Below are 11033 nucleotides of genomic sequence, written 5' to 3'. Positions count from 1 at the left end.
TTCAAGTGTTTAGACCCAAATTGGCGGAGGAGTTTGGTAGAGTTCTCAAAGGTCAAATCGTTGAACTTTGACTCCTTAATCGCTAAATTCCTGGACAAAAACTGATCACATCGATTTTCCCAAATCGCAGTACCCTGTATATCAAATTTCGAGTCTGTAGACAAATAATTGACAGAGTTATTGCGTAGGGAAATGTGCACAGACACACAGATATACAGATACACAGACACACAGATACACAGATACACAGACACGTTAACTTTTATAGATATATAGATATATTACCTTTATATATATATATATATATATATACTTCAGAATAGTTTTTTATTTATTTAACAATCAGTTGTTATGGAAACGTGAGATTGTAGATTTACAAAATATTACTGGCAGTAATATTCTATAAGTTATCCCATCTAAACAGGAATTGCTCGATATGCAAGATAGAGCAAATAAATTAAATTGTAATTCAATGAATTAAAAAAAACTCTCATTGAAATGAAATGAAGTGGTTGAGTTTCATATCAAAGAATTTTTATTATTCTAAGCAAGACAAAGAATGTTTTAGAAAATTAATCTCCTTAACCTATATGGTTTCCATGCCTACCATCTCATCAGAGGAGAGAAAATATTAGCAAATAGTTATAAAGGTATGCACCCTATTTGCTAAAGTCAGGACTTCTGATAAATGCATTATTTTCACTTTGACTTTCCATGTCTCACTGACTTTAGCAAAAAGAGTGCATAGATTTGATAGATTCAACCTAGAAAACAGTAATTCTTATCCATTTGTAAGAAACATCACTTATAGAATATGAAGATTATGAAGAACAAAATAAAGGATTTTTAAATAGTGAAATATTCACCTTCTCTAATGATGAAAGAGGCAGGGAGGCAAAACAAGAAACTCGACATTGCCCGTGAGCAACAACTCTAAAACATAAGGCTCGAAAATAAATGACTCCTCTGGTCTTCGGCTAAGATCACAGTGTAGTATCTGTTCTCATGCTACTTAAATTAATTTGTCATTAGTCAATGTAGGAGAAACTCTTCTATACTAAGACACTTTCTTGTTCTTGCCTACTTCCAGAGTGCCCCATTTTGGGGAGCTGGTTTTACTCCACATAAAAATGATCTTTTTTCACATTTTGCTTTCGTGGGGAAGCAAATAAATTCCAATAATATGCTCTTCGATTTAGGTCAAATCAACATCTTTTCTCTTACAACTATTATCAGAGAAGGAGACAAGAAACTTGACATTATGTTTCTGAATTTTTGAGATGAGGATTCGTTATTCGTATTATTTGGTTTCTTCGGAATACTATTCTCGCCTTGAGTGTCATTTTTACAACGTATCGATCTATGTAACCGCCGACTTTCTTCAGACGTATATTGTTGAATTCGGGAATGTTTCTGTCAGATACTTGAAAAAAATCAATTGTAAAAGTGGTATTCTCCTGAAGGTTGATGGTTCAATTCTCAGTGTGGGCAACCAGAAAAATATAATTGTAAATTAATTAGGCACTTTATCCAGTAATGGCTGGCGGAACGAGAGCATGATACTTTTGTGAAATAAATAAAATTTTTGTTCGAAATTCAGTCCAAATTCCCGAGTTCGGCAGAAACATTCCCGAGTTTGACAAGATATATCTGAAGAAAGTCGGAGGTTACATCGACCGAAATGTTTTGAAAATGTCACTCAAGATAAGAACAGTTGTTCAAAGAATCTAAATAATACGAAGAAACTCAACGTTGCCACATAGGCATAACAAATATAATGCCGTAAAATATTGAGAGTTAGAGAAAGATTTTAAAAAAGAAAACTTTATACACACTTTAAAGTTCCTTAATGTCCCGGGTAACATAGTGTACCCATGATTGTTCAAAATAATTAAGTTTATTTTTTATATCAACTCACTTTTAATAACTCATATATTTATTTATAGATGTATTTGTCTGTGAATCTGTTCCCCCTTGTTTTATATGCATATATCTTTTCCACTCTGTTAAGCACCGGGATAAAAAAGCTGTCCAACGAAGACAACCGGTGAATTAAACGTTGCAAATATATTCATGAAAATAAAGATTATCGAGATGAAAATTTATCGTTTACCAGGAATCCAAAAACACTGCAGCAACGTATAAAATTTGTCCTAGGAATTTGGCATAAAGAGAAGAAAATATTCAGATCTGGCACCATGAAATGTGGTAGGACCTGACGTTATACTTAAGTGTCATTAAGATGTTGTAGTCCTTTTTTGCACGCCCATAAACTAAGCTAAGCTTTTATATTCACTGTATTTACAAGCAATTAACAATAATTAAGAAGTTATAATCTATACCATTACAAACAAGTGTTATATTTGATGTGTGTTCCTTGAGAATGCAAGCAATACGTATACATAAGCTGTTATAATCGTTACGATTAGAAGTGCCATTATAATCCACAAGGAAACTGGCGGAACTTCTCTTCATTAACACCGTACTTCTGACATACAAATCTCATCTCCGATGTTCTATCTCAGCTATCAAATATTCAACTTCTGTTATTTTTTTAATTCGCCTTTGTTTAAAGTAGTTATTCTCATATGCAAGTGCATGCCACATATAAAGAATCCAACTACTGAAAATTGAATGCTAAACTTATCAATATAGGATCTCTCCACCACCAAAACCAACGCTCAGATCATTACCTCTTCATCCTTCTGAGATACCGTACTCGACATTCCAAAAAGGTGCGCTGCCGCTTATGCAAGCAGTTTCTTATATTACAGTGAATTAGCTGTTATAATGGCTTCATTAGTTGCAGGTGATATTAAGCTGTTATAATCGCTACCATTAGCCATAAATATTATTAAGCTGTTATTGATCATGCTACCAAAGAGCAGTCATTTCTATTTCACTTTTATGGTTCGTATTATTACGTGTAATAAAGATATGTGAACACGCTTTTATAATTCTTGAAATTTCAAGTGCCATGTCATGCTGCTATAATCGCTAGGATTCTATTAGATATGTCATAGTTCCTGATATTAAAAAAATACCATTAAATTGTAATAATTTTTCTAGTAAACGCAATTCAGTGCCGTGAAGATCGTACTGTCTTGCCGGCAGAGAAATCTCAAGTGTCATAAACCTGTAATTACATCCTTACAACTACAAACAAATGTAATTAACCTGTTATATCAGGTTGACAAGAAAGTTCTTGCGGTTTTTACTTTTGAATTGAGGCGAACATATCTCGATTCAAACGAAAATTTATTGATCGAAATAACCACCATTAGAATAATTTTTACCAATATCAGATATTTTGTAATTCATATGTAAAACTAAGAAAACAAATGACAATAATTAAGATATGTGTAAAGGGTCAGAATTTTCCATCCACAAAAATCCTTTAAAATTCCCACTATAATAGGTTTTCGATGGTGTTGAAAATGAAAATAACAGATAAAATCACAGAAACTAATAGTTTCCAAGATATGAAAAAATGACAGTTTTAAAAAGTGGGTGATTACTTTTCTATAATTATTTAACGTAAAATGAACACCCATTTTATAACCACGTTTATTTTTTAGGGGTGGTGTTTATTTGGTTATTGTGACCTGGTAGACCAACACATAACCTATATTTTAAAAAAAAAACTTGTTTTCTGTGGGTTTTCGGGTGTACTAAAAACGAATATCGCATTTAAATTTTCCGCAAATGAGTATTTTTCCGGGTATTAAGCAATGTAATTTTTATGTTATAAGTAGTGTCCATTGTTGCACGCGCAAGAGCACATAATAATTACCTGAAAAAATACATATTTACGGAAAATTTCCAGTACACCCGAAAACCTAAAGAAAACAAGTTTTTAATGTAGGTTTTGTATAAGTCTACCAGGGCACAATAAACACCAACCCCTAACAAAAATAATATACCCCCCCCCAAAAAAAAATGTGTCAATAAAGTAGGTGCTCATTTTACGTTAAATTAATATAGAAAGGCGATCCCTCACATTTTGAAACTATAATGTGCTACACAATTCAGGTTAATTGCTTTCTAATGAGCCTTCCTTTGTTAAATTCTGATCAATAGTCGCCGAGATTTAAAACTCATAAAATTGCCAAAAAATGGTGGTATAACTATATATGAATACATTTATACTCGTAGCCAAATTGAATATTGAAATGCTCATATCTTTGGTTCTATGAGACGAAACTACATGAAAATTGATCATTTCTGACATAAAAAGAACTGAAAAGAGGACCTACACAGATTGATGGGATAGCAAAGATATGCAAACCGTTTAGCGGCGACTCCTACAATTGAAGTATTTTCACCTTGCAAGGAATTATAACGAACCACGCATGATAACATGAATTTGGCGAGCCGTGACACTACGTGAGATACTGCCTACAGGGAAACAATAACGAGGCAATTAATGCGAAAACGGATCACTACCAACATTAAGTGTTATCGAATGACGCAAAAGTGTTAGCCCTCATCGATCAGGTCTTTCAACGAGTACTATAAGAGCAGTAGATGGACAAATGTAACACACAAAGAAATTAGCAACGTGATATTGGAAATATGTGAACGACCAAAGCAATGGTAATGGAGAAAATGATCGACAGTGTTGATATCTGCCAACTTGGAGGGGGTTATTATAGACGAAAATGGTAACATGGAGATCAGAGGAGGAGATTGTGCCACAAACATACACCTAAATCGAGCGAATACTGTAAAATGGTGAACAATGACTTCAACGCAAAATTTGATCGAATGTGGTGGATTGTTAGAAGGAAAGTGGATTTCAGAACTCCCAATATTAAAGAACAACTTCGATTGCTATTGCATAAAATCACGGTAATTTACGAAAGGAATCCTCGTCCCTTGGGATCTAGATGTAAAAATGTGAGTGTTTCCCATAATGGTAGTGATACAAATCACGAAGAACAAAGTTAGACCAGTTCTTAATTATTGAGATCTAAATAAATATATCACGTGCCACTTTGGTGGAGACGCAGTTGATGTGGGAGAACTATATGGAAGTGGAGTCAGGTGACAATGGTGACAAAATTTATGGATTTAAAATGCGAATATTTATAAATTCATACTGTAAGACATCTCTGGAAGTTCTAGTTCGTCCGGTATGAAGGAAAGACTTATTGCATGATTAGATTGGTGTTCAGGTCAAATGTTTCCCCCAAAATTATGACAAAAATTTTGGAAACTGTTCTCAATAAACAGGACGTCATCAGAAAGAACACACATTCGTATAGTGATAATATTCTAGTTAATAGAACAGTAGTACCAGCAGTGAAACTTGTATGTCACCGGAATCGTTGAAGCGAGGAACAGCGTTGTGTTCCCGGCTCAAAACGAACATTGCAGGAAGATGGATATTTACGAGAGGAAACACCTACCATACATGAGAAATTGAGTAGGCGTGAACAGTTTTCTGTCTATGGAAACTAGTCGATCACTATTGAATATCTGAATGGTTTAAAACCACCTGCAGCTATTTAAAAAGAAGAGCAAACAGAATCGATTGGGCAAATAGAGTCCATAATGAGACGATCGACATGTTACGAGAAATTGTGAAACAGGTTCTATATACAAAGAGATCCGGTTCGAGGGAGATAGCATGTTACCAAATTATAAAAATGCATTGTATGGTATGATGAAAGCGGCATGGCTACTAGCGTGTGATTAAATTGATTATGTGATAGTCGGGATCCAGTGTGATTAAAAAAGAAATGTAATTATAATCATATCAACGTCGCTGAGCTGGAAGCTGAAAAAACAAAAAAACAAAAACAAAAACAAAAAAAAACACCGAATTCCCAAGCACAGAAAGACGCAAATTATGTCGCTGAACCCTTTTCTCGTGTTTTTGGGTCCGAATAAGACAAGTCTCAAAATAGGATTCAAGGATTCACGTACCAGCCTTACATCACCTCACGTACATCTATACACGCACTAAGAAGAACAAGTAAACTAACGCATACACAATGCCACACTGTGAAACACTCACATTGTATAATACTTACACATTCACACATTATTCATTCAAGGTACATATTGACTTGTAACTACTATTCACTGAACATTTTTTTGCAAACACGTGCTTATACTATTAACATTTTCATTATTGACAGTAACTTTTATATTCTTACTAGCCTGGGTGCCCGGCGTCACCTGGTGTTTGGAGGTGTGTGTTGAGAAAAAAAAAAAAGAAAGAAAAGTGGTAGTAAGCAGGCTGGCTCGAACCCGTACCGCGAAGGTGGCAAAGAACGTGAAAAAAACCCTGACATCTTTGCTGTTGCCCATCGCCAAACCAAAAGTGACGTAGGTTTAAGTTAAGACTAGACAATCGAAAAGAGGGGATGACTTTCGAAAATATTGGCGAAAAAAAGCGACCCCTTCCAGTAGAAAAGTACCCAGTTGAGGGTGAAGGAATTAATAGATTTTGCCAATTTTTCGATATTTGCGTCCAAAGAGTCGAGCTTCAAAATGATATCAATCTCGTCAAAATCCGTCGCCTCCCTCGAAAATTTTAGGCAGACATACATACATATATTTAAACAGACAGGTGATATATTATAGATTTCTTGTATAAAAATGTTTTGTTATAAATTTCGGGTTTCCCCAAATTTTTAATTACAAAACTCTGTTCACGTGTTTAGGTAGCCCTTGCTACCCAGTGAACCTTCTATTCGTATTCATACCTATGTACAATGTATACCATTCGTTAAAGCAATAACTATTATCTCCAAATGATATGAAATGTTGCTATTCAATCTGGCACTATTCTAAAGACCGTGTCGAGATCTAAGATGCCATTTACCAAACGTTAGGGACTGTGCCACAGGTTTACTTTCACTTTTCACTGTATAATATTAATAGCAACAGACCATTTTATTCATAATAAAACATAAACGGGTGTTTCGACTAAGAAAGAAAGAGAGAGAGAGAGAGAGAGAGAAGGAGACAAGAGAAATAAAAAAAGAAAAAAGAGTGAGTGTGAAAGAGAGTAAGAGAGAGAGAGAGGGAGAGAGAGAGTGGGAAAAAGGGATTATTTTACGAAAGAACGAATTATTTAAAAAAACTTACCACATATATATATATATATATATATATATATATATATATATATATATATATATATATATATAGTGTGTGTGTGTATTTAGACAGCATTTTTTCATTCAGACAGATATTGTTAAATAGTGTTTTTCCTTAATTATCTTTTTTTGTAATTTTTCCATTTTTGGGATGGCCATTCTTATGTCTCGGTTGAATTTGTGTAGAAACGCTCCGAAGTCGTTTTCGTCCACCTGTTACGTTTATTTTGCAAGTACTTTCAACTGATTTTCTTCATTCGTTTTCGGGCATTTTTTGATGTGTTTCAGTTCAAATAATATTGAAATTACTTGAAAAAGTGAAGACGGAGCAAATGTACAATGAACAAGAACAAGGCGTATGTAGGTGTTAGTTTTGTGTTGCCATTTTTTCTTTAGCTGCTATAAAACTTGCGCTAACGTGTGTGTGGGTGTGTTCTAATATGGCTTTTATGTGATCGTCTTTTCAAAACTCGCCCGCATGCATCTGTCCCTATTTCATTATGTACGTCTTATATAAAATTTATATATATTTATACAGTCGAGTGTGTATACACGCGGTTGAGCTCCTTTAAAGATCCTTAAGTTGGGTATCTACCTCAGTAGTTCTATACTGTGCGTCTATTTATATCAAGATATATGTGTGGGGATGATAATCCCCCGTTAACCGGCCTGCACGTAAAACGCACCAACCCCCTTTTTCTCGCACGCAGATGCACGCTCTTTAAGTGGAAGTCACCGAGTTTGATTTGTCATGTGCAATCCCTTGATCTTTTTACAACTATCCGACACAAGTAAGTTGGGTTCAACTCAGTACCGCGTTAACCAAGATACTGACACACAACATTAGTACAAGTCCATCTTAATGATATACGAGTACAATTTTGTTAGATCTTCGAGAGACACGAACTACATCACAACACGAACTACATCACAACACCCCTGCCAAACTTTTTATATCTGTTGGACATTATATTTCTTTGCTTTTGGGGTCTATAGTTATCGCTAGGATACGTTTTCGTTTGCTCGTCCGGTTTTTCGCATTGTAGAATCTTCTCGTCGTTCCTTTGTGTCTGAGGTATATCTTTTTCATTTAGTTAATATATCTTCGTACTTTCATTTTTGGTGTTTTATATTCCCAATTCTTCTTTCGATTATGCCTTTCATCACATCGTTTTTCCTAAATAATAATTATAAAAATAATTTCACCTTGACCATAAGTGTTATTAGAGGTATTTTTTCTTTTCTTTAGTTTGCGTTTTAGAAGGGGTCAATGCATCAAAACTAAACGTATTTTCTTTGCAAACATTACATCTGAAGGGGACATTTTTACGCCAGTGTAAACATATAAGAATGTTTTGTAGTTCTTAATTGTCTGGATAAAGTTAATGCATCATTTTGATGAGTGTAACTTGTCTAAAGACTATACAAAGTAGATAATCCCCGACATACATCCCAACTCAAATTGATTGTAGACATTGTGTTATGTATTCGCTGCGGTAGATCGTTCAAAATTAGCTTTTCAATCTATATACTTATTAAATCTACTTTTGTACTGGTCTACAATATATACACACTGACAGCGAGTAAAACACAACACAGCTGATCTATAAAATAATATATTGCTTTTATTTCAAACCAAAAAACAGCTTTGGATTTAAAGTTAAAACTGGTGTTTTGAAATCCCTGAAGACGTGTGGGATTTGTGTGAATGTTGGCGGTGAAGAAATGTGTCAGTTGTTCTCTATCTGCCCCGCTTTCTGTTTGTGACGATTTATATAAACATGCTTTTCCCCTGAAGTGTTCAATATTTCCAATTGTCTATTGTCTCAAATTCTTTTTACCGATATCCTCTCACATGTGCGTTCGAAATTATGCATTCCAATAGATAATGGTGGAATGTGCCAGCTTCTCTCCTTGAGGTCACCTGGTAATCCAACATTTGAGTCATATCTTTTTACTTTACTTATAAATATTTTTGTAAATTTTTTTAAAAACATGAAAAATCGACTACCAGCCCGTTATGCTTCTACTGCCTCACAAAATCTACGGGTTCGTATTTTTTCACATCTCATCAGTTATTTGAGTTCTTCGGGTAGCATTTCGCTTGCTTCCTATTGGGTCATTAATTGTTTTATTTCTCTTTACAGGAAGGTCTGAAAACATGGCTTCACTGAAACAGATGACCAGTGTTAGTTGAACCTATCGACAGTGACGGTACTCTAAGAATCAACGCTTCGGACTGAAAGCCTGGATGTTCCAAGTTCGATTCCAGTTAGTTCCACAAAAAACAAATTTCACGTTCTGAACAGAATATCGAGGAAACCAATGTCAACAATTGAATCCTTGTATTCATACAATAAGAGGATGAGATTAACCTATGTATTAGCCTGTAAGACTAGTGAAAGCTTCCGAAATAAAACCAGCAGAACGAAGAGGGGAGGATTATTCAGAGCTCTGAAGTAGTCTTAGTGCCTAACTTCCCGCTTGTTCTCAGATGTATCGTCTAGTGGTTGTAGCAGTTCAACAATCTGGACTCGAACGTATCGTGCTTATAGCCCTGCCCATTACTTCTGCCACTGCTGCTCCTAGTAGCGTAGGTAGGCACAACTTAATAGCCTTATGCGACTTTTCCAGTAAATTTACCATGCTATGCAGTAGGTAATCAAGCTGGCGATAGGATAATATCAATAACTATGCCGAGAAAACAATACCTAATCCGATAATTAAAAATAAAGTTTTATGCTTCTTATCTTCAAATATATTTTCATAGTGTTTAGTTTGGTTATTTTGTTTTACGGCATATCAATCATTCTTTAATCCTTTAGGCAAAACGTTTTCATTCTTCAAGTTCTTTATATTATCAAATATGTGTTCATAGTGCTTGGTCCGGCTGTTTTATTGAGATAAAATGTTATTTTTGTTTTTGGCTTTGCAGAAAATGACAGAGTTTTATAAATGGGAAGATAAAACACCAATATCAAGTTTAGTGCATTTAAGTCAGGAATTGTAAATTATAGTGCTTATTGATATATAATATATTAGGTTGAAAAGAATGTTATTGCGGAGTTTTTAATTTTGATTTCAAATAATTTTTCCTAATAAAACCTTTACTTTGTATAATTTTTTAATGAGTGTTTTTCGCTTTATCTAATAGTTTAAATTACAATCGTTTTAAAACAATTGTCTTCTTTTCAGAACATTATATATATAATATGTAAATAAAGCAAATTCGCACAATTTTCTTATTTCAATTCCAGCTAGGCCGAAAAGCTGCTGAAACAGCTCGCGATATTAACGATGCATTTGACCAGGAGCCACTACTGAACGCACCGCATAATGGTGGCTTAAGAAATTTGAAAGTTTTGAAGATGAGCGTAGTAGTCGACCATTCGATATTGACAACGATCAATTAAGAGCCTTAATTGAAGCCAATCCACACACAACTGCTCGAGAACTTGCTTTAGTACGACGGTTTCCAACCACTTATGGAAAGATTGGAATGACAAAAATGCTTGATAAATGGATGCCTCACAACCAAAGGAAACACCGTTATGAAATGTCATTTCCCCTACTTTTACGAAACCAGAACGACCGGTTTCCCGACCGGGTGTTAACTTGCGATTAAAAGTGTTTTTTTACGACAACCGGCGATGCTCAGCTCAGTGATTAGACGCCGAGGAAGCTCCACGACAGTCCCGAAGCCAGAGTTGCACTGAAAGAAGGTAATGCTAACTGTTTGGTAGTGTGCGTCCGGTCTCATCCATTACAGTTGTTTGAAGGCATGCGTAACCATTACGGCGAATAAGTACTTTCAATAAATGGATGGAATGCACCAGAAACTTCGACAACAACACCCAACATTATTTAACAGAAAAAGGCCCACTTTCCGATTCACGACAATGCTCGACCGCATGTTGCTAA

This window comes from Euprymna scolopes, chromosome 2, assembly GCF_053919585.1.
Source record: "Euprymna scolopes isolate OS-2025 chromosome 2, ASM5391958v1, whole genome shotgun sequence".
Lineage (NCBI taxonomy): Eukaryota > Metazoa > Mollusca > Cephalopoda > Sepiida > Sepiolidae > Euprymna > Euprymna scolopes.
Note: the sequence above shows the minus strand (reverse complement) of the source record.